Source organism: Mesoplodon densirostris, chromosome 9, assembly GCF_025265405.1.
Source record: "Mesoplodon densirostris isolate mMesDen1 chromosome 9, mMesDen1 primary haplotype, whole genome shotgun sequence".
Taxonomy (NCBI): Eukaryota; Metazoa; Chordata; class Mammalia; order Artiodactyla; family Ziphiidae; genus Mesoplodon; species Mesoplodon densirostris.
The window spans coordinates 61,145,498-61,169,566 of NC_082669.1; positions in this window are offsets into that span (position 1 = coordinate 61,145,498).

A 24,069-nucleotide genomic window follows, 5' to 3' on the forward strand; every position below is an offset into this window, starting at 1 on the left:
CCAAAAGAAATATCTGCTAAAACTAATGTCAAAAAGTATACATCCTATGTTTTCTTCTATGAGTTTTGTGGTTTGAGGTCTTACATTTGAGTTTTTAATCCATTTTTACTTTATTTTTGTGTATAGTGTGAGAAAGTGGTCCAGGTTAATTTTTTGCATGCAGCTTTTCAGTTTTCCCAACACTATTTTTTTAACTTTTTATTTTATATTGGAGTACAGTTGATTCATAATGTTGTGTTGATTTCAGGTGTACAGCAAAGTGATTCAGTTATACATATACATGTATCTATTCTTTTTCAAATTCTTTTCCCATTTAGGTTGTTACATAATATTGAGCAGAGTTCTCTGTGCTATATAGTAGGTCCTTGTTGGTTATCCATTTTAAATATAGCAGTATGTACAAGTCAATCCCAAACTCCCTAACTATCCCTCTCCCCCACTCTTCACCCTGGTAACCATGAATTTGTTCTCTAAGTCTGTGAGTCTGTTTCTCTTTTGTAATTAAGTTCATTTGTATCATTTTTTTTAGATTCCCCATTTTGTTCATTGTTTTCTGGTTGGTTTTGTAGTTCTTGTTTGTTAGCTTCTTCTTTTGCTCTCTTCCCTTGTGATTTGATAACTATCTTTAGTATTATGTTTGAATTCCATTTTCCTTTTTTGTGTGTGTCTATTATTGACTTCTGGTTTATAGTTACCAGGAAGTTTATATATAATTGCTAGATAGATAGATAGATAGATAGATAAATAGATAGATATAGATAGATGATTATTTTAAGTTGATGACATCTTAAGTTCAAATGCATTCTAGCAACTCTGAATTTTTACTCCCCCCACCCATGTTTAATATCTTTGACTTCATATTTTACCTCTTCTGGTTTTGTGTATTACCTACTTATTGTGGATGTAGATGATTTTACTACTTTTGTCTTTTAATCTTCCTACTAGCTTTATAAGTGGTTGACCTTTACTGTATGTTTGCATTTACCAATGAGATTTTTCCTTTTATAATTTTCATATTTCTAGTGTGGTCTTTTCTTTTCCACTTAGGTCCCTTTAACATTTTTTGTAAAGCCAGTTTAGTGGTGCAGAACTCTTTTAGCTTTTGCTCCTCTGCTACACTGTTTATCTGTCCTTCAAATCTGAATGACAGACTTGCTGGCTAGATGATTCTTGGTTATAGGTTTTTCCTTTCATCACTTTAAATATATCATGCCACTCCCTTCTGGCCTGAAAAGTTTCTGATGAAAGTTAGCTCATAATCTGTGGGAGTTCCTTCATAAGTAACCTCTTGCTTGCCCCTTGGTGAGTTTAAGATTCCATCTTTTTTTTTTTTTTTTGCTGTACACGGGCCTCTCACTGTTGTGCCTTCTTTATCTTTAATTTTTGCCATGTGTCTTCATGTGGATCTCTTTGAGTTCATCTTGTTTGGGACTTTCTGTGCTTCCTGGACCTGATGTCTATTTTCCAGGTGAGGGAAGTTTTTGGCTATTATCACTTCAAATAAGTTATCTGCTTCTTTTTTCTCTTTTCTCCTTCTGGGAGAAATATTAGTATGCTTGATATTGTCCCAGAGGTCTCTTAAGCTATCTTCATTTAAAATATATATTTTTTTAATTTTTCTGTTCAGCTTGGGTAATTTGCACTACTCTGTCTTCAAGTTCCTCTGTATCATATAATCTACTGTTGAGTCCTTCTAGTGTATTTTTTATTTCAGTTACTGTATTCTTCAGCTCAATTTGGTTCTTCTTTATATTTTCTAACTCCTTGTTAAACTTCTCACTGTATTCACCCATTCTTCTCCCAAGTTTATTAAGCATCTTTATAAATATCACCTTGAATTCTTTGGCAGGTAGATTGCTTATCTCCACTTCACTTAGTTCTTCTAGGATTTTGAAACTCCAGTTCACTTAGTTCTTCTTCTTGTTCCTTCAGCTGGAACACATTCCTCTGTCTCCTCATTTTGCCTATTTCTGTGTATTAGCTACATCAGTTATGTTTCCCAATCTTGGAGAAGTGGCCTTAGGTAGGAGATGTCCTACAGGCCCAGCAGCATACTCTGCTCTGGTCACCAGTGCTATATGATCTAGGGGTGCCCCCATGTGGGCTGTGTGGGCCCTTTTGTTATGGCAGGACCAGCTACTGTCAGTGCACCAGTAGGCATGCTGGCCCCCAGCCCAGTTGGCTGCCAGGCCCTGCCTCAAATGGTTGCTTAGGTGTGCTCGTAGGTAGGGCAGCATCCAGCATGGCTAGTGGTGATGCCTGGTGTTAGGTAAATTGTGTGCCCACTGGTTGGTGAGACCGGGTCCCAGCACAGGTGGCTGTGAGACCCAGGTGGTCCCAAGGCTGGTACCACCTCTCTGGTGGGTGAGACCACATTCTAGGGTGGCTGGCTGCATCACCTGAGGGACCTTGGGATTGGTACTGACCAGATGGTCGGTAGCTAAGACCCTGGCACTAATTCACTAGAGGAGGACTCCATGATGATGCTTGCCAGCACCAGTGTCTTCCTGGTAGAACAAGCTCCCCAAAATGGCTGCTACCAGCATCTAGGTCCCCAGGAGAATCCCACTCGCCTCCTGCCTCTCTAGGAGGCTCTCCAAGATCAGCAGATGGGTCTAAACCAAGCTACTTCCAAATTATTTCCTCTGCACTTGGTCTCAGAGCATGTGAGATTTTGTGTGAGCCCTTAAGAGTGGAGTCTGTTTTCTATAGCCCTCCAGCTCTCCCACACACAAGTTCTGCTAGTCTTAAAAGCCAGACATTCTGGGGGCATGTCTTCCTGTGGCAGGACCCCACACTGAGGTTCTTGAACTCCTTGCTCAGTGGGGAGAACCTCTATAATTGTGATTATCCTCCCATTTGTGGGTTACCTTCCTGGGGGCGTGGGTCTTAACTATCCTGCATCTCCACCCCCTCCTACCTATTTCATTGTGATTCCTCCTTTATATATCTTTATTGGCAGAAAGTCTTTTCTGCTAGTCTTCAGGTCTTTCTCATGGACAGTTACTCTGTAAATAGCTGTAATTTTGGTGTGCCCATGAAAGGAGGTAAGCTCAGGGTCTTCCTACTCCACCATCTCAGAAACCACACCCACTGCTTTCAGAGACTCCTTAAGGAATTATACAACTCATTTTCCCAAGGAGATGTAGCATACAGTTTTTAATGACAGTCGCATTGTGCTCTAAGGCAAACATAGCATTATGTACTGTAGCAGGCCACATCTCTTCAGCTTAAGGCTGCAGATTCAAATAAAGAAAATCAGTTTCATGTTTCCTCTGGGAATTCAAACCAAGACAACATTATTAATAACCCTTTGGTCCTGGAATGTTTACCAATGTGCCACTTCCCTTTAGTCAACAATGAGTATTTAGCTAGTCCCATAAAAATGACAGAGAGTCCATACAGTTCTGTCAAAGGTCAGAATGGTCAAACATAAAGCCATCCTTTGTTTCTTTGGGTTTTTCTTTTTTTTAACACATTATGATTCTAGCTTGCATACTCTATGACTAAAATCACTGTATCTTTAGCCAAAATTAAAGGTGCTAGGCCAAACCCACTTCTATAAACATTCTTTAACCTTTCCAAAAAGTAACTCTTTAAGAATATTCTAAAAAGACACTTTTTAACTTTTCAGAAAAAGATTACATCTAAACACTCATCTTTATGCTGTTATGTTTCAAGGCCATCTACATAGCCAATTCAATGGCCTGCATTATTTGGAAACTAACAGTTTTATAGGAAAGCATTTTCATACATTTTTGAAGCCCTAGTCTTTGAACTCCAGGTGAGGATATTGTGTTCACTTAAAAGGTAAAAGTCCAGTTTCTACAGTTTTACCTGTAGAATATTAGAATATTTAGAATTAATATGTTAGGTTAGAATATTTGTATGTAGAGTATCAAATGAAAATAGAGTATCAAATGAAAATAATTCAGAAATGAATAAAAATAATTCAGACTCTCAAAGACCTAGTATCACCCGATAGTACTTAAAAATTATTTATTTATAAATTTACCTATGTCGTTATAATTTGATAGAAAACAAACTTTTTGGCAATTAAAACTATTTTTAACCTGAAAGCATGAGCAGTATAGTCAATAAATGGCTTAAATGCTATTAGAAGAAAGCCCTATTCTTTATCAATTTCATGCTAAACAGTGTATGTCACAAATGAGAATTTATTACTGCATTGCAAATGGAGCAATATTAAATTTCCTTCTTCTGCTCAATTATCTTAATTACCTAAATTGATTATAATTCTTTTTTCCATCCATTTCCTTTCTGCAAATCAATATCAGATCATGTGAAAGAAAGGCCTAGTCAGAGTGAGATATTGAAATTTATATTTCTTAAATGTATTTTTGTGTTCTTCCAGTTATTCTCTCTTCAACTAGAAATTCAGACCACACGACAAAACTCAGTAATGAGAAAATTATATTTTATCCCATTGACCTTAAACAAATAGACTGCCAGTTACTTCTGCTGCAAAAATGGTTTACTCAGGATCAGCAAAAAATTGCAGTTTGGGGTCTGCAACCATGTCGAGTCACATTCAAATCCCCATGCCACAAGGAGAGGAGAACTCTTTAAAGAGGGGAAAGGAATTTGGGATGGCTGTCGTAAACAAAGTGTCCACTGGAGGAACTGAGAGTTTGAAGTACAGTGGCCTGTTTTTGTTTTGTTTTGTTTTGTTTGGCTGAGTTGTGACAGTCTCTCATTGGCTGAGCTCTTACTAGACAATAAGAGGAAGTCTTTCTTCTTCCTGTTGGGCTCTGCTATTATCAAAGAGTATGAGAGCTCCCCCTCTGGCATTCTAACTTTATTTTAATTGAGGTTTCTATTTATTACTTTCCACAATTCATAAAATTTTTATACAGATTTTTACTTCAAATGTAAAACTGGAAAATGACCATTGCAGGATTCGCTTCAATTAGAAACTGGTTGAAGGGAGAGGAGAGAAAAAAAATTAACTAGAAATTTATGTGATTTTAACTAAGCGTCACTGTCAGTTAATTAGAAGTTAAATACTAGGAGAAAATATTCCAGTCCCAGAAGAGCCATCTTAGCTCATAATTTGTTTAAAATATTTGGCTAGATAAAACAGAAGCAATATTGTAACAAATTCAATAAAGACTTTAATTTTTTAAAATAAAAAATAAAATATTTGGCTAGATAGTATTTAATCCAGCATGATAATAGTATTAGCTAACCATTCTAAATGCCTCACAACAACTGAAAAAGGCAGGTACTACCATTACTCTTGCTTTCCAGGTAAGGAAACTGAAGTTCAGAGAGGGTAAATAACTCACCAAAGGTTCTATGGGGGAGTTAGGACCCAAGGTCAGGGCATCTGACTCCAGGACCTCCACTCTTTACAGTCTTCTAAATTATGTCCAAACAGCACACGTTCTCAGATCTAGACCCACATCTCAATACCAAGGTCCCAGAAAGTAGGAAAGTACGTAGTAGGAAGAGTGCCCTCAGTAGAAAAAAAGGAACAAGTCATCTATTTCGTTTGGCTTTGACAATTCTAACTTTAGCTGATGGGAATGAAAAATAATAGATTCACTTAATTTTTCTACCCACTCTAATACTTGGTATCTCTGTGTCTTTCTGAAACTCAATATTTCACAGGCATGCTTCATTTTATTGCCCTTTGCTTTTTTGCACTTCAGTATTGTGTTTTTTACAAATTGAAGGTTTGTGGCAACCTTGTGTTGATCAAGTCTATTGCCATTATTTTTCTAATAGCATTTGCTCACTTTGTGTCTCTGTGTCACATTTTGGTAATTCTCACAATGTTTCAAACCTTTTCATTATTATTATATTTGTTATTGTGATCTGTGATCAGATGTTACTATTATGACCACTGAAAACTCAGAGGATGGTTAGCATTTTTTAGCAATAAAGTTTTTTTGTTTTGTTTTGGGTTTTTTGCAGTACGCGGGCCTCTCACTGTTGTGGCCTCTCCCATTGCGGAGCACAGGCTCCAGACGCGCAGGCTCAGGGGCCATGGCTCATGGGCCCAGCCGCTCCACGGCATGTGGGATCTTCCTGGACCGGGGCACGAACCCGTGTCCCCGGCATCGGCAGGTGGACTCTCAACCACTGTGCCACCAGGGAAGCCCCTGAAGTATTTTTTAATTGAAGTATGTACATTGGTTTTTTTAGACATAATGGTATTGCATACTTAATAGGCTACAGTATAGTGTAAACATAACTTTCATATGCAGTAGAAAATGAAAAAAAATTCATGTGACTCAGTTTATTTTGATATTTGCTTTACTGCGGTGCTCCAGAAGCAAACCTGCAACATCTCTGAGGTATGCCTGTGTGCAGTTTTATAGTTGGTGGAAAAGGAGACCCTTTATTCATAAGAAATATTGTATTACAATAGCTTTGATTTATTGATCCAAATCAGCATGTGGGCAACACGACAAGAACTCACCATTTGGGGGGAATTCAAATGATCAAATTGTTGCCAAATAGAAGAAATCTTTTTTTTTAAGTGATAAATGAGAATAGTAGAAGGATGGGATTTCCACAGTTTTCAGGGCAGGAATGAGGAACAAGAACAAGAAACAGATTTATGCTGATTGGGGTTATGAATGAAGTGACCAGAAAGGATGTGTTGGAATCTAGAGGTACTTTTATTGTCATGCTGCTGCAGTAAATGGTATGAGACGTGTGAAAAAGTACAGTAGCACAGAGGAAGTAAATGATCCTGATGCCCATAAAGCTGTGTCAAGCATTTAATTCAATCCACCGGCTGACTATATCTCTTTGAATAGACAAAAGAGTAGAAGAGATGGTATTTTTAACACAGGAAAGAGAAAAACCGTCTGATCATTTCCTGACTCCAGTACGGTTGGTTGTTGCTAAATTAACAGAACATTTCATACGTGAGCAAATTATTAAATCTTTAAATACAACTATGGTACATTTTAAAATATCAGTTCTAATTATATTTTCTTTTGACAAAGTAATTATACTTCAAGAAACAGTGATCGGAACAATTTTTTGCTGCCAAATCTGAGAACAGAAGGTGGAAAAGGTGCATTTAGATTATCTTACCAAAAGCTGGCTAAACTTTATATAACCTTCTTCCCTAGCCTTATAAAAGAAAGGCTTAAAAATAGACTAACAAACACAAATTTTGATCTTCTTTCAAGTCACTCATTGATTTGTAATTTAATGTTCTTTAGTACAATGGTGGTCACATACTGTAGCCTGCTTTTCCCTCCTTGGATATGTTTTGTTCATATTTAAAATCACTGGGTAGAGCCAGAAGCTTTTTTTTTGTTGTTATTAGTCCAAAACAAATGAATTGAACCCCGAGAACTCTTTTTCCCCAGAGGAAGCAATACAATGCCCTCAGCTAGTACTTTAGACTTCAAAATTTCCAACAATATCTCTTCCCAGGAGTCTATAACTATTTCTTTCCTTCAGAGGTCGGTAGCCCCTTATACCTCCTCTCCCTTTGACTTATGTCTTAAGGAATAAGCATTTCTCTGTTCACCTGAATGGAATTCGTTTTGCCTCTCTCTGTCCTGAAATTGCTCCCTCAGGAAACTGTCTCACTTGTCTGCAAAATCCTTGGCACAAAGGTTTAGGGGCAGCCTCCAGCTACAAGTCCTAATATTCTGCAGCATTATCCTTCTGTTGGTAGCTCTTCTTCCCCATGAGGTAAAGAGGTCCATAAAATGCAAATGCACAATGAATGAACCACAAAGTACAGATGTACTGAATTGGTTGGCACAAGTTTTTTCTCTCCCTAGTCAGTGTAATTTTGAATTAAATTCACCAGGAAGTTAACAGTAAATATTAAGAATGATCTCTATCTTCTGAATTAAGGAGAGGTTATGGAGAAGGGTAGGACAAGCAAAGGCCACACTGATAGGTTGAAGGAGGAAGGTAAGGAAAAAGAAACATAAGACAAAAATCTCTGCCCCCAGGAGCCTGGCAGTTTGGAAGGGCACATTTATATGCATGAAACACTTTGAGAAGGACATAAGAGAGCACATAAAGTGCCAACTTATGTAATACTTTGGCTTTTTTAGGTGGGTCTAGACATTTTAATAAGTCGCTTCAAGGTTTCAGGTGTTCTCTGCTACAGATAGGAAGAATTGAAGCTGACACAAACCTGAAAGTGGAAAGAGAGGAGGGGTGATGCCAAGATTTCAATTCTAGGAAATTTCATTCTCAGCTGAGAGCAAACCATTGATCAGCATACCAATGATTTACAAGTAATCCAGAGATCTTGAATTAAATAATTTCCATATCTACCCTGTTGGAGACCATAAATGAAAATGTATTTTGCATATGGGCTAAAAATAAACATCTTAGAGATTAAATTATATGGAAAATGTATAGCAAATGATAAACTTCTTATTCCTATCTGACTGCTTCTAATCATCATGGTAACTGAGTCCATTTCATGTTTTTAAAACCTCTAAGTATCATTATCTTTTCCTGCTCTCTATAAATATTTAGAGACGTTTTGTACATCAGAATACAACACTATGCCAATTTTATGGAACTGTCAATAAGTAGTTTGATCTGTCCTATCTTGAAAAGTCATATACTTTAAAAGATGATATTAAAATTTGAATGTCATACTTGTTTTTCTCCTCTTCCAAAATTTGTATAAAATTTGTGTTCATCACAAAATATAATGATCTCCAGTGATTCATTTGTTAAAAATCAAGGGGAGGAAAGAGAAGAAAGAAGAACTACAATCCTGAAGCCTGTGGAACAGAAAACACATTCAGAGAAAGAAGGACAAGAAGAAAAGGCAGATGGCTATGTACCAGATGAAAGGAGAAGATAGAACCCCAGAAAAACAACTAAATGAAGTGGAGATAGGCAACCTTCCAGAAAAAGAATTCAGAATAATAATATTGAAGATGATCCAGGACCTTGGAAAAAGAATAAAGGCAAAAATCGAGAATGTGCAAGAAATGTTTAACAAAGGCCTAGAAAAATTAAAGAAAAAAAAAAAGAGACAAACAATACAATAACTAAAATGAAAACTACACTACAAGGAATCAATAGCAGAATAACTGAGGCAGAAGAATGGATAAGAGACCTGGAAGACAAAATGGTGGAATTCATTGCTGCAGAATAGAATAAAGAGAAAGGAATGAAAAGAAATGAAGACAGCCTAAGAGACCTCTGGGACAACATTAAATGCAACAACACTCGCATTATAGGGGTCCCAGAAGGAGGACAGAGAGAGAAAGGACCAGAGAAAATATTTGAACAGATTATAGTTGAAAACTTCCCTAAGATGGGAAAGGAAATAGCCACCCAAGTCCAGGAAGCACAGCAAGTCCCATACAGGATAAACCAAAGGAGAAACACACTGAGACACATAGTAATCAAATGGGCAAAAATTAAAGACAAAGAAAAATTATTGAAAGTAGCAAGGGAAAAATGACAAATAACATAAAGGGAATTCCCATAAGGTTAACAGCTGATTTCTCAGCAGAAACTCTACAAGCCAGAAGGGAGTGGCATGATATACTTAAAGTGATGAAAGAGAAGAACCTACAACCAAGATTACTCTACCTGGCAAGGATCTCATTCAGATTCGATGGAGAAATCAAAAGCTTTACAGACAAGCAAAAGCTAAGAGAATTCAGCACCACCAAACCAGCTCTACAACAAATGCTAAAGGAACTTCTCTAAGTCGGAAACAAAAAAGGAAAGGACCTACAAAAACAAAGCCAAAACAATTAAGAACATGGCCATAGGAACATACATATCGATAATTACCTTGAAAGTGAATGGATTAAATGCTCCAACCAAAAGACACAGACTGGGGCTTCCCTGGTGGTGCAGTGGTTGAGAGTCTGCCTGCCGATGCAGGGGACACGGGTTCGTGCCCCGGTCTGGGAAGATCCCACATGCCGCGGAGCGGCTAGGCCCGTGAGCCATGGCTGCTGGGCCTGCATGTCCAGAGCCTGTGCTCCGCAACGGGAGAGGCCACAGCAGTGAGAAGCCCACGTAATGCAAAAAAAAAAAAGACACAGACTGGCTGAATGGATACAAAAACAAGACCCATATATATGCTGTCTACAAGAGACCCACTTCAGACCTAGGGACACATACAGACTGAAAGTGAGGGGATGGAAAAAGATATTCCATGCAAATGGAAATCAAAAGAAAGCTGGAGTAGCAATACTCATATCAGATAAAATAGACTTTAAAATTAAGAATGTTACAAGAGAAAAGGAAGGGCACTACATAATGATCAAGGGGTCAATCCGAGAAGAAGATATAACAATTATAAATACATATGCACCTAACACAGGAGCACCTCAATACATAAGGCAAGTGCTAACAGCTATAAAAGAGGAAATCGACAGTAACACAATAATAGTGGGGAACTTTAACACCTCACTTACACAAATGGACAGATCATCCAAAATGAAAATAAATAGGAAACACAAGCTTTAAATGACACAATAGACCAGATAGATTTAATTGATATTTATTGGACGTCCCATCCAAAAACAGCAGATTACACTTTCTTCTCAAGTGCACACAGAATATTCTTCAGGATAGATCACCTCCTGGGTCACAAATCAAGCCTCAGTAAATTTAAGAAAATTGAAATCATATCAAGCATCTTTTCTGACCAAAACGCTAGGAGATTAGAAATGAATTACAGGAAAAATAACGTAAAAAACACAAACACAGGCTTCCCTGGTGGCGCAGTGGTTGAGGGTCTGCCTGCCAATGCAGGAGACACGGGCTCGTGCCCCGGTCCGGGAAGATCCCACATGCCGCGGAGCAGCTGGGCCCGTGAGCCATGGCCGCTGAGCCTGCGTGTCCGGAGCCTGTACTCCACAACGGGAGAGGCCACAACAGTGAGAGGCCCACGTACAGCAAAAAAAAAAAAAAAAAAAAAAAAAAAAACCACAAACACATGTAGGCTAAACAAAACGTTACTAGATAACCAAGAGATCACTGAAGAAATCAAAGAGGAAATTAAAAAATACCTAGAGAAAAATGACAATGAAAACACGATGATCCAAAACCTATGGGATGCAGCAAAAGCAGTCCTAAGAGAGAAGTTTATAGCTATACAAGCCTACCCCAAGAAACAAGAAAAATCTCAAATAAACAATGTAACCTCATACCTAAAGGAACTAGAGAAAGAAGAACAAACAAAATCCAAAGTTAGCAGAAGGAAAGAAATCATAAAGTTCAGAGCAGAAATAAATGAAATAGAAGCAAAGAAAGCAATAGGAAAGATCAATAAAACTAAAAGCTGGTTCTTTGAGAAGATAAACAAAATTGATAAACCATTAGCCAGACTCATCAAGAAAAAGAGGGAGAGGACTCAAATCAATAAAATTAGAAACGAAAAAGGAGAAGAAACAACAGACACTGCAGAAATACAAAGCATCCTAAGAGACTACTACAAGCAACTCTTTGCCAATAAAATGGACAACCTGGAAGAAATGCACAAATTCTTAGAAAGGTATAACCTTCCAAGACTGAACCAGGAAGAAATAGAAAATATGAACAGACTGATCACAAGTAATGAAATTGAAACTGTGATGAAAAATCTTCCAACAAACAAAAGTCCAGGACCAGATGGCTTCACAGGTGAATTCTATCAAACATTTAGAAAAGAGCTAACACCCATCCTTCTCAAACTCTTCCAAAACATTGCAGAGGAAGGAACACTCCCAAACTCATTCTATGAGGCCACCATCACCCTGATACCAAAACCAGACAAAGATACTACAAAAAAAGAAAATTACAGACCAATATCACTGATGAATATAGATGCAAAAATCCTCAACAAAATACTAGCAAACAGAATCCAACAAAACATTAAAAGGCTCATACACCATGATCAAGTGGGATTTATCCCAGGGATGCAAGGATTGTTCAATATATGCAAATTAGTCAATAGGATACACCACATTAACAAATTGAAGAAGAAAAACCATATGATCATCTCAATAGATACAGAAAAAGCTTCTGACAAAATTCAACACTCATTTATAACAAAAACTCTCCAGAAAGTGGGCATAGAGGGAACCTACCTCAACATCATAAAGGCCATATACGACAAACCCACAGGAAACATCATTCTCAATGGTGAAAAACTGAAAGCATTTCCTCTAAGATCAGGAACAAGACAAGGATGTCTGCTCTCACCACTGTTATTCAACATAGTTTTGGAAGTCCTAGCCATGGCAATCAGAGAAGAAAAAGAAATAAAATGAATAAAATTGGAAAAGAAGGAGTGAAATTGTCACTGTTTGCAGATGACATGATACTATACATAGAGAATCCTAAAGATGCCACCAGAAAGCAATGGTGGCATCTTACCAAATGATTTGGTGGCATCTTACCAAATCAATGAATTTGGTAAAGTTGTAGGATACAAAATTAATGCACAGAAATCTCTTGCATTCCTATACACTAATGATGAAAAATCTGAAAGAGAAATTAAGGAAACACTCCTATTTACCACTGCAACAAAAGGAATAAAATATCTAGCAATAATCCTACCCAGGCAGACAAAAGACCTGTATGCAGAAAATTATAAGACACTGATGAAAGAAGTTAAAGATGATACAAACAGTTGGAGAGATATACCACGTTCTTGGATTGGAAGAATCAATATTGTGAAAATGACCTTACTACCCAATGCAATCTACAGATTCAATGCAATCCTTATCAATTACCAACGGCATTTTTTACGGAATTAGAACAAACCATCTTAAAATTTGTATGGTAACACAAAAGACCCCGAATAGCCAAAGCAGTCTTGAAGGAAAAAAACGGAGCTGGAGGAATCAGACTCCCTGACTTCAGACTATACTACAAAGCTACAGTAATCAAGACAATATGGTACTGGCACAAAAACAGAAACATAGATCAATGGAACAAGATAGAAAGCCCAGAGATAAACCCACGCACCTATGGTCAACTAATCTATGACAAAGGAGGCAAAGATATACAATGGAGAAAAGACAGTCTCTTCAGTAAGTGGTGCTAGGAAAACTGGACAGCTACATGTAAAAGAATGAAATTAGAACACTCCCTAACACCATACACAAAAATAAACTCAAAATGGATTAGAGATCTAAATGTTAAGACCGGACACTGTAAAACTCTTAGAGGAAAACATAGGAAGAACACTCTTTGACATAAATCACAGCAAGATCTTTTTTAATCCACATCCTAGAGTTATGGAAATAAAAACAAAAAAAAAAAATGGGACCTAATGAAACTTCAAAGCTTTTGCACAGCAAAGGAAACCATAAACAAGACGAAAAGACAACTCTCAGAATGGGAGAAAATATTTGCAAATGAATCAACTGACAAAGGATTAATCTCCAAAATTTATAAGCAGCTCATGCAGCTCAATAACAAAAAAACAAACAACCCAATCCAAAAATGGGCAGAAGACCTAAAAAGACATTTCTCCACAGAAGACATACAGATGGCCAATATGCACATGAAAAGCTACTCAACATCACTAATTATTAGAGAAATGCAAATCAAAACTATAATGAGGTATCACCTCACACCAGTTAGAATGGGCTTCATCAGAAAATGTACAAACAACAAACGTTGGAGAGGGTGGGGAGAAAAGGGAACCCTCTTGCACTGTTGGTGGGAATGTAAACTGATACAGCCACTATGGAGAACAGTATGGAGGTTCCTTAAAAAAACTAAAAATAGAATTACCATACGATCCAGCAACCCCACTACTGGGCATATACCCAGAGAAAACCATAATTCAAAAAGACACATTCACCCCAATGTTCATTGCAGCACTATTTACAATAGCCAGGCCATGGAAGCAACCTAAATGCCCATCGACAGACAGATGGATAAAGAAGATGTGGCACATATATACAATGGAATATTACTCAGCCATAAAATGGAACAAAATTGGGTCATTTGTTGAGACGTGGATGGATCTAAAGACTGTCATACAGGGTGAAGTAAGTCAGAAAGAGAAAAACAAATATTGTATATTAACGCATATATGTGGAACCTAGAAAAATGGTACCGATGAACCAGTCTGCAGGGCGGAAATTGAGACACAGATGTAGAGAACAAACGTATGGACACCAAGGGGGGAAAGCGGCAGGGGATGGGGGTGTGTGTGATGAACTGGGCGATTGGGATTGACATGTATACACTGATGTGTAAAAAATGGATGACTAATAACAACCTGCTGTATAAAAAAATAAATAAAATAGAATTCAAAAATGAAAAAGAAAAAAAAGTGCCTATTATAGCATCGGGCACAAAGAAGATATTTAATAGATTGATAGATGTTGTTTTGGGGGGAAAAAAAAGACACACATTCTTACATCTCACTTTTCCACTAGTTATCAACCTTTCCCTGCTCCCCTTCCAGCAATTTCCCATGCCATGGTGTATCTTCACTGTTTTCAGTTTTTCTCTTATTTTTCTCTTAAACCCAAAGCAATTATGTAAAAGAAAAAAAAATCTAGGGGAGGAGACCCTTGCTTAACCTTATTTGTATTCACTCTTCAATGCAAAGCACTGCCCTATATATCTCCTTGATTTACTGCATTATTTTATTATGTTTTGTGAGTTGATCTCTTATCCAGTGGCTAAATGACTAGGCCTTGTAATTTCTCTCCCAGATAGGAGGAATTAGAAAAAACAATCTCTTTTTGGTGGGAATCATGAATATTGGGTGTGTAGGAAAATTTTAGTAGTTTCTTGGCTAAATTTCAGTATTTTTTTTCTACAGATTCTGAAAAATCTGGCACAAAGTCCTGAAAAATACGATTAACATTTTTTTGTCTTTAACTTTACCCACAAAAAAACTTACTGACAATGCTAGGCAGATCAATTATGGAATCAGAAAGCATTTAATGATCAGCCATCCAGAGAAGCATCATGGAATCAATGTATCTAGGGGACTGTACAGCAAATGGAAACATCAGTATACTAACTAAAGGCCAGACTAGCCTTCTTGACAAGCCTAAACACACACTTTCTTTTCTAAACCATTTCCTAACATGTGTTTAATGCTGAGCAGGGTACCTGGCATAGCTTCCTTGCTTAAAACTCTTCTTTCCCTGGAAGTCTTCCCCAAGAAGTCTTCCCAGGCCTGATCACCTATGCTTTCTCTTACTTTGAATTCCTACCACACCTAGGAATTCATTCTGCTCTTTACTATCATATGCTTGCCTTGGAATCTTTCTCAAACTATTCCATGATTTCTGTCTTGGGCTTCTCAACTAGAACTTCACTGGCAGAAAGAAATCATGACACCTTTTGTATTCCTCATGGATCCTACCATAATCTGGGTCCAGCAGTCATCACTCAATAAATGTTTCTAAAGTAATGAATGAGTAAACAGAACAAAAGGACCTATTCATTACTCTGAAGCACCAGTATTCCAGTAACCAGAAGGGAAAATAATTGCTTCTATTCATGCCAAAGGTACAAATGAAAAAGTCTGCTTTATAACATATTTTGATTTGTTTGACTTTTTGTGTATTTCACACTATCAACCTGGGTGGTGACAGACAGTGGTTTCTGTTTGATTTTATCACATTGCTTTGCTGCTCCCCATTAGCATTTATATACTTAGGAGGATTCCTACTAAAGAAAGATACACAGTTGGCCTTGGTATTGGTTTAAACAGTGAGATAATATCAGTAATCCCATGTGGCTCAACCTAAGAACTTATTTTTGAAGATTTCATCAATGTCAGCCCATCACATCATCAACTGTGATATGTGTGTTTGTGTTTGAGTACTGGAGAGCAGGAGATTGGATAAGGAAATCTGAAAATTGGCAGAGAGAGAAACTCAGAGGGAGAAATGAAGTAATCTGCTGAAACACTATGTTGCCTGTTTCTAAAACTAAAAAAAACAAAATCAAAAACGGATGAGCTTCTATTCTGATCTGAGTTTTGTGAGTTTCATTTTTGTTGCTTGTTTGTGTATGTTGTTTTCCTCCCCCAAAGGATTTCCATATTCAATCTTTTCCCTTAGAATGCAAGTCAAAACCTCCTGGAGGAGAACTCATGAAAGAGGAGGTTTAGGGGTCCAGAACTCCAACTGGGAGGAAGCCTAGGGAAGACTTGGAAGCTGTAGGAAAGAAAGGCACCGACTCACTAAAGCCAAGCAGGGTAGACGTGTTCTAATGCTGGGCTGTCTCTGCTGAACCCACAATTTAAAGTTGCTTAGTAGTTATGTGAGTGCTGTGGCTGTGAAGTTGTTATTAATAGGTCGGGAAACCTGTTTATGTTACTATCAGACTAGGAGGTTTTTTAATTCACAGTGTCTGTAGGCTCCTGAAGAAGAAACCTATTCAATGATGATTTGATAAAGATAATTTTTGCTTTAAGATTTCTTGAAGTAAATAAAAATGGGTTTAATTTAGCTTTGTTTCCTAAAGGACTCATTAATTATCTTATTATGCTCTTCTTCTAGCTATATTGTCATAAAATTAGAGTGAATATATTTATGGATAAGCAAAAATGTTATTTGATCTCAAGGGGTTTTTTAATCATTTAAGCCAACTGTATTATGATTACTTTAATGATCTTTAAATTCATTCTATGTTCTATTCCAAGAAGAGTATTTATTAGAATTGTGAAACTTCACTCTTCTACTGTGTCTGGTTACTGTCTATATAAAATTCAGAATAGTAGTCCAGGAAAACAGAGAAAAATATAAATTCCTATTTAGTAAAAGGGAAAATAATTTACCAATTATCCTATTAAAACAAAGAGAAAAGATGAACTGATTATTTTTAAAGAAAAGCACATCACCTGAAAATAATCAAGCAAATGTAAATCAAAATAATTTTAAGGTGTCATGACACAATTATTAAACTAGCAAAAAAAAAGGAAATAAATTTAAAAACTAACATTAGAAAGATTGGAGGGAATGAGAAAGGTTAGGGGTTCTGCAAATTGCTCACTCTTTCTGGAGAGCAATCAGGCATCTGTGACAAGACCTGTAAAATTAGGAGCAGAAACAATATCGTTGTTATCTTTTAATAATCACCATCATATGCCCAGCAGCAGGCACAAGTTCTGGTATATATTGGGAAATGAATACATACTTAATGAAGGAATGAGTGAATGAAATGCTTCCTGCCCATTAACTTGTTAATTCCACCTGGGGAATATGGACAGAAAAATTAACCTAAAAGAAAAATTAAGACTTTTTACAACTATTCATAGTAGTGAAAAACTGGACACATTTCACATGCCCAACAAAAGGGGAGTATACAAGCTTGATTACATGTTACCTGTAGCATGATATATAGATCATGTTTAAACAACAACAAAATGTGTGCATGAGTTAATATTAGGTCTCTTTGTGGGGACTGAGGGAGCAAACTGGACAGAGCAAAGGTGGGAGCCTGATGGGTTCTGTTCCGGTGTCCTGATAAGCAGTGTCAATTACCCAATGAAAAAAAATTGAAACTGACCAAAACCATTCCAGGAAGTCTAGGACAGACAGTATAGAAACGTTGATGTAAGAAATAGAAAAGTCCTGGCCATTGAGGACAGAATGGAAGGAAGACGCAGAGCACCCCCATGGCTCACAGTACTCCGCAGATTATAAAGACTTCCTTACCTTTGATTACCTACCTCTATAGACGAAGCCGTTTTAGAGATATGAAAAGGAAATTTCCAACTGAAAACTAAAATTGAACTGCTCAGAATCTCTGACCCATAATCAACTCATTACTGAATAACTCTTTTAAGACAACTTGACTTTGAGTCTGTATAAAGCTATGTCTTAGGTGCTACAAGGAAGGCATTTATAGAGAAAACACAATAAGGCTGCAAATGCTCATTGCTAAATGTTAACAGTGACATATTTAAAGGGACGCTGACTTTTTTCAATCAATGGATGTGTTGAAGTATAACAATGGAGCTGAAGGCCAATTTTCAATTGATTTAATGTCATTATAATTGCCAATACATAAGTAAATTTAGATAGAATTTTTGATACTAAGATAATAAAAATGTTTGAGTCTAACAATAATAGGACCCTAAATGTCATCAAAACAATTAGGTCTCTCGTGGTTACCCTGTATATTTTAGTTCTGTCATTTGAACAGTAAAAAAATAAAGGAATAGATTAAAATCATTTTGTATATGACATGTTGGGATTAACAACATAACCATTTCTTTACAATGTTTGACAGGTACTAACCTGTCAATATTCCACAATAGTATGCTAAATAATAATATTTAAAATCACTTCTAGTGTCCAGACAACAATTCCTAAGTCTACTAAAGAACTTAGAAAAATTTACTCTATTTCTTCAGTAAGTTCATGTAGATAACTTGATAATGAATGGAAGTCTTCTGTTTAGCTTTACTAACCTACAGCAAGTCTTATGAAATTAGTTGAGCCCAGCTATAAGTACACAAATCAGAGGTTTAAAGTAAAAAAAATAGGAAAAGTAAAAACATTTATGAAATTAAACTTCAGGGCCTTCAATATCCTGGATTTTTATTCAGCTTAAATTTGTTTCCTAATTAGAGCAGTTTATTCCTATCTTGAGTAGATCCAGAAAGAAAGGGAAATTTCCATTATTTTAGTATATGACTCTTATTTGATTTTTAAAAAAACCCAAAAAACTATTACTCCAAAATTACCCAAATCTTACAGTTTATAAGGATGGAGAAAAAAATCTAAAAGTCAGAAGTGAGAGAAGTCATCTTTTTTTTTTTTTTTTTTTGCGGTATGCGGGCCTCTCACTGTTGTGGCCTCCCCCATTGCGGAGCACAGGCTCCGGACGCGCAGGCTCCGGACGCGCAGGCTCAGCGGCCATGGCTCACGGGCCCAGCCGCTCCGCGGCATATGGGATCCTCCCAGACCGGGGCACGAACCCGTATCCCCTGCATCGGCAGGCGGACTCTCAACCACTTGCGCCACCAGGGAGGCCCCGAGAGAAGTCATCTTAATCAGGACTCAACTGCATAGAACAGAAGCCATTCTAGCACCTTTACATCTAAGAATGGATTTAATGTTGCATATTAGGGCCTTACAACATTTTTAGAAGTGTTTAAGGAGGAGTGACGCCCAAAACACTGCCAAAGAATTGCCCTGCCAAAGAGTCTATTACCACTGATGGAACCAGGAAGCTGTGCCCAGGGTCACAACATAATTAGCCATAATCTGAGAAATAATAAGCTGTCACCAAGGCTGTGGTGTTGCATTTCCAAATTCCAGTCTCCTGCAGGTGCTCCTGATTGGCAGAACCTAAACCACATGGGGACTTCCAGCTGCAAGGGTATCTGGGAAATGAAGTATTTAGCCTACCAGCCTCTGCAGGACAGGAAAGTGCACTGCAGGTAAACCAAAACAGACATTGAGAGAGTCAAGCACCATATCTGCCATAGGTAGGCAGTTCCACTACCATGCTTTAACATTTGATGATTCTTTCTTCCATGTTTAACCATTTACAGGAAAATAAAGATCATACCAGGACATATTGAAAGAACATTATTTTCAAATTCAGTTGGACTTATTTCTAGATATGTATTTTTTTCAAATAAATTAGGAAAAATAAGACAACTTATTTGTGAGTTTTGTTTCTTAATAAGGTTAAGTAAAAAAAGAGCAGAATACAAAAGAGAATTGCAGAGTGGTTACAGAAACGTTATAATGTTTGTACATATATTGATAAATAACAAAAGTGAATATAAATGAAAAGCATAGTATTTCTGAGCAGGAAAAGATCACCAAGTCCGCTTCCTTAGCTTGTAGTTGGAGAAAGTATACAAAAGTGGTTGCAAGCTTGGGCATGAGGTCATTGGAAACTCAGCCCCATAACGTATTAGCTTTGTGACCTTGGTAAAGTTATTTCACATCTTTTAGCCTTAGACTCACTTCCTAATCTAATTTTAAAAGGAGAGGATATGGTAATACCATATTATAGGTTTGTTATGATGGTTAAGTAAGACAATGATATATTTTATGCTTGCCATTTATTTAATAATAGGTTGCACATTTTATGATTTCTGAAATCTGGAATTTTTACATTTTTATTATTTAAAAAAACTTGATTGTATCCATGCAGAAGAATAATTGTCACTTCCAGGCACCTACAGTATCTGTTTATCCAATTGTCACTTCAGTTGAGGTTGTTGCTGGTTTTATTTGGGAGGAGGATAGCGTATGATTGAATTTTTTATGGCATTGCATCTTTTGTTGTTCTTAAAATGCTTTCTAAAAATTACTCTAGTATAAAGCTTTGAGGAAAAAAGGTAATTGTAGAAAAGTTATTCTAAGCTAGGAGTTGTTGGAATGTCTGTCTAATTTATGTGTGGTGAAAGCCTGTCACAAAGCATTAATCATTTATTTAGCAAAAGCTTCCAGTTGACTTTCAAGTGATATTTGATGTCCAAGAAGACATAGTTCCATTAAAAAAGTGAAACCATAAGTTAACTAAATACGAACACCAAGAAATAACAGGTACTTTTTGATATGCTTTATTGTAATCCTAGAAGTGCTTTAAAAAGATCATAATCCCAAATACTGACATCAGAGAGTAGTAGCTTATTGGAGTGCTGGGTATGACTGCAGCTGGCCAAAATGATTTTTTAAATATTTGTATTTAGATTGATGGCTGTTTACCTGGTCTAGATTCAAATTCTGGTTGTAATACAACACAAGAAGAAATATTAGGTCTATCATTCTAGAGTTTATTTCCTCCTTTTTTCTTCCTTTTTTTTTTCTTATTCCAAAAGTTATTAAATCAATGTCAAATTGAGGCTACTTGAAGGTCATAGTATGGAAGGTGAAAAGTTGCTAGTGATAAATCCACTTCAGTATTCCTATATTCGAAAGACTTTCGATTCTTTTCTTTATATTTTGCTAAGGAATTTTGTCCATCAGCTACATTCAGGGTAGGCCACACAGGTTTCCATCAGCGAACAAGCAAACAGGTTAGATCACCCCAAGCTGCTCAAGATAGTACACTTAATTCATAGAAACAAATTCAGTTCAATTTAAATTGTTTCTCCTTTTTCTCTCCAGTATAGACCCTCAGAATTCACATCTAACTATATTCTCAGCTCTCACATATATTTGCAAAAGTTTGTAAGTGACTTTTTCTGTGGTCTTATAATCAAGTTGATTATCAAGGTAATAATTAGAAACCAAGACCCAAAGAAGCAGAACCACTTAACCCAGATCACACAGAGAATTAATGACAAAGCCCAGTAAGGTAGATCTGGGGACACACATGCCGTCATTGCCCCGGCCCAGTGACAGAGATGGCTCTCCCAGCCAATCCTAAAAGGCTTTGTCTCCTGACTTCTAGTCTCCATCAGATAAATGCTTCTTGTATTTCTCCAACTTTTATTTTTATCACTAAATTTTTGCCCTATCAAATCACTGTCAAAACTACTTGTAGTGTCAATTTATGTCTAACTTATTTTCTAAAAAACACCTTGAGCACTCCTTGTGTGTTAGCAACTGTGTTGGGCACAGGTGATAAAGTAACCAACAGGACAGATAAATCTCTACCCACTAAGAGATTTCCATCATGTTACAAACTTTTTTCTAGGCTTCAAAACCCTCTATGTTCATTTTGTTGTTCATGAGCAGCAGGCTTATCTATTTTTTCAGTTTATAAGGAAAGAAACAAAAATTATGGTTGAGCCTTATGTATAATTTTCATTTCTCCATCCCTCTGTATTTACTCACTAGTTGCTTACGGGTCAGAAAGAATCACAGTCTCAGCTTCCATTAAAAGGGGTAATTGGTGAACAAGCATTTCTCAAACTCCTCAAAAAAGGCAAATACAATTGGTTCTCTTTGTTCATGGTAACTATATTCTATCAAGTCACTGAAAACCCTGAAACACTGGATGCTCCCAGGAGAAATAGAGGGTTAGATTCCTGCAAGCTTCTGATCACAGTATTTTCATCAACCAACCAATACAAAACTCTGTTTTATGTATGTTTCAGTTTTAAAGACGCATTTTTAAATGTATACTGTTGACTCATTAATGTAGAAATCACGGCCAACATACCTGCGTGAATTTTACCCCACATATTCTCTCCATAAGGCACATTAAAGGCTTCTTCTGCACAGAAACACCTGACAGCCATTCAGCACTAAGCTTAGAGTTCATTTTAAATCACCAACAAAAAGTTGGAGAATGCAATAACCATGGCACTAAACAGACCAAGTCAAGGATGTGTGTTTACCTAAGGAGAGGTGAATCAAGAGAGCAAGAGCATCAGCCTTGTTTAACCCCAGCTGGGACTGTGTACATGGGTCAACTCAAATTTTTCACCCACATGTCCATTAATGACCTCAAAACTGCCATGACAGAGGAATGGATAAAGATGTGGTACATATATACAATGGAATATTACTCAGCCATTAAAAAAAGAATGAAATAATGCCATTTGCAGCAGCATGAATGGACCTAGGGATTATCATACTAAGTGAAGTAAGTCAGACAGAGAAAGACAAATAGCATATGATATCACTCATATGTGGAATCTAATTCTAAAAAAAGACATAAATGAACTTATTTAGAAAACAGAAACAAACTCACAGATTTTGAAAACAAACTCACAGATTTTGAAAATAAACTTATGGTTACCAGAGTGGAAACATGGGGGAGAGTTAAATTAGGAGCTTGGGATTAAAATACACACACTACTATATATTAAAAGATAACCAACAAGGGCCTACTGTATAGCATGGGGAACTCTACTCAATGATTGAATCACTTTGCTGTACACCTGAAACTAACACAACATTATAAATCAATTATACTTCAAAAAAATTTAATAAAAAAATAAAAGTATTAAAAAAAAAGATACAGGACAGTTCCATCAGAAAAAAAGAAAAAAACTGCCATGAGCTGATTTTAGGGTTACAGAGAAATTCTAGTGAATAGGAGAAGTCACAAAAATGGAACCCATGAACAATATGGATCAACTGTACCTGTCCTGCATGAAAGGTAAGTGGAACCTCACCCTGATTTTGCAATAAGATCTCATAAAACCTATATGTAGCTAATAAATTTTTAAGAATTAATCAAGAATACTTAGTGATGGTACATTAAGAAGATCAGAAAAAATACATAATTGTTGAGACAATTTAAGCTCCACTCTCTTTTCTAATGACCTAGCACACAGCAGCAATCACATTTGTTGAATGAATGAACAGAGTTGGGAACATGGCTTGCTTTGCCTATAGAATATGAAGCTAATTACAAGGCTGGGGGACTTGGAATGTACAATGAAATCTCATTATTTGGGCCTCCCCAAACTTTGCAATTCATATCATCAGGAAAAACCACATGGGCAAATTTTACATTCAGACTTTCCTTTAGAAAGGAGTTCACAAAACATCTTTAGTTGTAAAGGAAAAACCTTCAAAAAAAGATCTAATAAATCAGAGAAGAAGCTTTCAGAAAATGTTATATGTACCTGTTTATGTATTTTAAATGCTTATTCAATTAATTCTGATTTAGTTGTCAAAAGGATAACTTTTCTGGGCTTCCCTGGTGGCACAGTGGTTGAGAGTCCGCCTGCCGATGCAGGGGACACGGGTTCGTGCCCCGGTCTGGGAAAATCCCACATGCCGCGGAGCGGCTGGGCCCGTGAGCCATGGCCGTTGGGCCTGTGCGTCCGGAGCCTGTGCTCCGCAACGGGAGAGGCCACAACAGTGAGAGGCCCATATACCGCAAAAAAAAAAAAAAAGGATAACTTTTCTAAATCTTGGTTTGTCTAGTTCCTTTTTCTGTGTGAACTTTGAAAAAATAAGATGCCATTAAAAAAAATCATGATGAAAACATTCTATGAATTTAGATTCATTTACTAACCTGTGACCTAGAAAATGAATCATATCCTATATGATCTCTATATGCTGACATTTGATGATTCTGTGATTTGTCCATGTCAGTGAGGGCATTTTAAAAATTTTATTTATTGTATTTATTTATTTTGGGCTGCACTGCATCTTTGTTGCTGCACATGGGCTCTCTCTAGTTGCGGCAAGCGGGGCTACTCTTCGTCATGGTGCGCAGGCTTCTCATTGT